This window comes from Vombatus ursinus, unplaced genomic scaffold (assembly GCF_900497805.2).
Source record: "Vombatus ursinus unplaced genomic scaffold, bare-nosed wombat genome assembly UNPS02004577.1, whole genome shotgun sequence".
NCBI classification, from domain to species: domain Eukaryota; kingdom Metazoa; phylum Chordata; class Mammalia; order Diprotodontia; family Vombatidae; genus Vombatus; species Vombatus ursinus.
The window spans coordinates 1,288,549-1,292,277 of NW_020944355.1; the positions used below are offsets into that span (position 1 = coordinate 1,288,549).

General features: G+C 39.5%; 1 pseudogene; it reads left to right on the forward strand.

Moving 5' to 3' along the window:
* Window positions 1-1,136: 1,136 nt before the first annotated feature.
* Window positions 1,137-1,475, forward strand: LOC114024988 (annotated as a pseudogene).
* The last annotated feature ends 2,254 nt before the right edge of the window (window positions 1,476-3,729 follow it).

The following is a 3,729-nucleotide window of genomic DNA, read 5'->3' on the forward strand; positions in this document are numbered from 1 at the left end:
AACCCCTCAAGTATCTTTGCCAAGAAAACCCCAAATGGGGTCACCAAGAGTCAGACCTGACTAAAAACAACCAGACAACAGCATGTATCTCCCTAAGTCTTCTATGTCTCAGGCTGAATACTCTCAGTTCCTTCAACCAATTTGAATATAGCATGATCTCAAGGATTTTCCCCATCCTGGTTATCCTCCTTCCAGTATTCTTTAGCTTATCAATCACTGTTCTTCCTCAGATATGGTCCCCAGAACTGAATATGGCCTTCAATCTGTAGTCTGACCAGTAGAGTACAAAGTACTCTTACCTCCCTGTTGCTGGAAGTTCTGCGACTCTTAGCTTAAGATGATGTTAGCTTTCTTGGCTGTGATGTCATACTCCTGACTGCTGCTGAGCTTGGAGTCCAAGAAAACTCTCAGATTTTTCCTTCACACAAATTGCTAACTAATCATGCCTCCTCCATATTGTACTCCTGAAGTTTCTTTTTTTTTTCTTAACATAGGTAAGGATTTAAATTTATCCCTATTAAATTTCATCTGATTAGATTTGGCCAGATGTTCTAACATGCCGAGATTTTTTTGAAACCTAACTCTGGCATCCTGTGTTAGCTATCCTCCCAGTTTTGTCTCATCTGTAGATTTGAGGAGCATTCCACTTGTATCTTTATCCACATCACCGATGAAGATGTTCAATAGTGCTAGGCCAAGCACGGATTACTGGGGTACCCCACTGGAGAACTCCTGTCATGCCAGCATTCAACCATTAATGATGGGTTTCCACCAGTTTCGAATCAACATAATTGTTAAGTTGAGAAAACTAGGTTGGCATAGTAGATAAAGTTCTGGACCTATGCTCAGGAAGACCCAAATCCAACCTCAGAAATTTACTAACTGTGTGATAATGGATGAGTCACTTAAGCATTCTTTGCCTCAGCTTCCTCAACTGTAAAATGGAGCTAATAACAGCACTTACTTTTCAGGGTTGTTGTGAGGATCAAATGAGATAAAATTTGTAAATGTCTTAGCACTGGACCTGGCTACCAGGCCTGGGGACGTAGTAGGCTTTTAAGAAATGTTTATTTCACTCTTTCTCTGTCGTCGCTGAGTCGAGCGGGAAGTGGAGGTTCCCGGGTATTTTCAAAATTTAGCTTTGCCCATGAACCGCTGCCATGGCCGAGGAAGGCATTGCTGCTGGAGGTGTAATGGACGTTAACACCGCTCTACAAGAAGTGCTGAAGACCGCACTCATCCACGATGGCCTAGCTTGTGGAATTTGTGAAGCTGCCAAAGCCTTGGACAAACACCACGCCCATCTTTGTGTTTTTGCTTCCAACTGTGATGAACCTATGTATGTAAAGTTGGTTGAAGCCCTGTGTGAAGAGCGCCAAATCCACTTGATCGAGGTTGATGACAACAAGAAGCTGGGCGAATGGGTTAAGGACTATGGCAAGGAATCTCAGGCCAAAGATGTCATCGAAGAATAATTTAAATGAAACAAATGAATAAATAAAAGCCTTGGTCTGAAAAAAATAAATGTTTATTTCCTTCCATATTAATATCATCTAGCCCAGTAGTGTCAAACTCAAATGGAAAAGAACCCCTGTGGGCCACATATCAACTTAGAAAACCAAAAATTAACATTATCTATGTTATATTTTATTTATTTTGTTAAACATTTTCCAATTACATTTTAATCTGCTTGGGCTACATGAGACTTTTGCAGGCTGTGTGTAGCCTATGAGCCATGAGTTTCACACTTCTGACTGGCCTGTATCTCTCCATCTTGATCACAGGTATAGTAAGACACTTTGTCAAATGCTTTGTTAAAATTTAAGTAACTATATTTCCAGTTTAATAACCTATCAAAAGGGACATATTTAGTCTGGCATGAGTTGCTTTTCATGAACCCAGCTTGGCTCTTTGTGATCATCGCTTCCCTGGCTAGATAGCATTCACCATCTCTTTAATATGTTCTAGGTATGCATCAGCAATCTCTTCAACATATTCTAGAATTTTTCTGGGCATTAAAGTCAAGTTCAATAGCTTATGGTTCACGGAGTCCATTTTCTTCCTGTCTTTGCCTTTCTTAAATCCTGTTGTACCTCTCTCATTCCCCTAATCACTGATAAGACTTTGATAATCACATCTAGCAGTTATTTTAGTACTTATGTGTATAGTGCATCTGGGCCTGGTGATCAAGGGAAGAGTTTATTCAATGATTCCAAAATCGTTTGCTCCTTTTGAAAGGCGGGTTCCAAACAGAGTCCAAATAGAAGAGATATAGCCTATAAACGATGAGGTCAAACTCACATTGAAATAGGGTGCACAAAACCTTAATAACGATCCATGAGGACTGTATATTGACTTAGAAAACCACATATTAACATTATCTATGGTCTGTTATATTTTCATTTATTTGTTCAATATTTGCCAATTACATTTTGAACTAGTTCTTGCCATGCTGTGTGTTTGACACCTCTGCTCTACATTCACTTATTTGCAGGTGTTATTGGGTTTATCACAATAATCCCTAGAACACTGCAGAGCCTCGTAAATGATTGCTATAACCACTTAAAGCAATTCCTTACAGAAAAAAGGATGAAGAATGCCTACTGGTCATACTGGGCTTACCATACTAGGCAGATAGGTGACACAATGGATCTGGGCCTGGAGTCAGGAAGACCTGAGTTCGAATTTGGCCTCAGTTACTTATTAGTTATGTGGCCCTGGAAAAGTCACTTAACATCTTTTTGTTTCAGTTTCCTCAACTGTAAAATGGGGATGATGATAATACCTACCATTCATGATCACTGTGAAGATCAAATGAGATAATATTTCTTAAAGGCTTAGCACAGTGCCTGACATGGTAAGTGCTTACTAAATGCTTACTTCCTTTCTTCCTTCTTTCATTCCTTCCATGACATGCAAGCAGCTGGATAGATAGTCAATTGATTTAGATTTTCATCACTCTCATCTTGGACAGGAACTATAGACTGACAACGAGCTGTGCTTAAAACTGAACAGGAAGGGAGTGGGCTAGATTGCAAGTGAGAAATTGCAAAGTCATTTCAATAATGATCAGTTTTTTCCTGGGAGTGGGGGGGCACCACCTTTTAAAAAATTATATTCTTCTAATGATGTTATATGGCTGTAAACAATAGGCTGCCACCACTTCTGAAAAAAAATCAAACTTGAAGGTGACCCAAAGGATACATGGTAGTAACATGTTGGCAAGAAATGATTTACGCACAAGTAACATAAAAGCTAGCAGTGAGAACACATTATCCAAAAAGGAGATGTAACAACAGCACTAGAGAACAGATTAATAATCCAGGTGCTGCACTGGTACTCAGAAAAGTGTCAAAATTCTAGAAGTTTCAATTTATGTCATTGGGAAATGTTTAAAAAAATAAATAAAAATACAATATGTAATAGATAACATTAATTTGTGGTTTTCTAAGTCGATATGTGGCCTGCAGGGATCCATTTCTATTTGAGTTTGATACCATTGCTCTAGTAGGGCTGTCTCCTTTAATCCCACAACTCTCACAAGAACTAGGTCATTTTATCTTGTCCCCTCTCCTGGGGTGACTATATTGGATTATGATGGCCCACTGACTGCATCTTAACCCAGGTCTCCATCTTCCCATCCCCATCCTATCTTAGAGTGGGCTTCATGCTGCTAGGTTTACTTCTCTCACCTCCCTTTAATTGTCCCCAATCTACCTCCCATTAGGG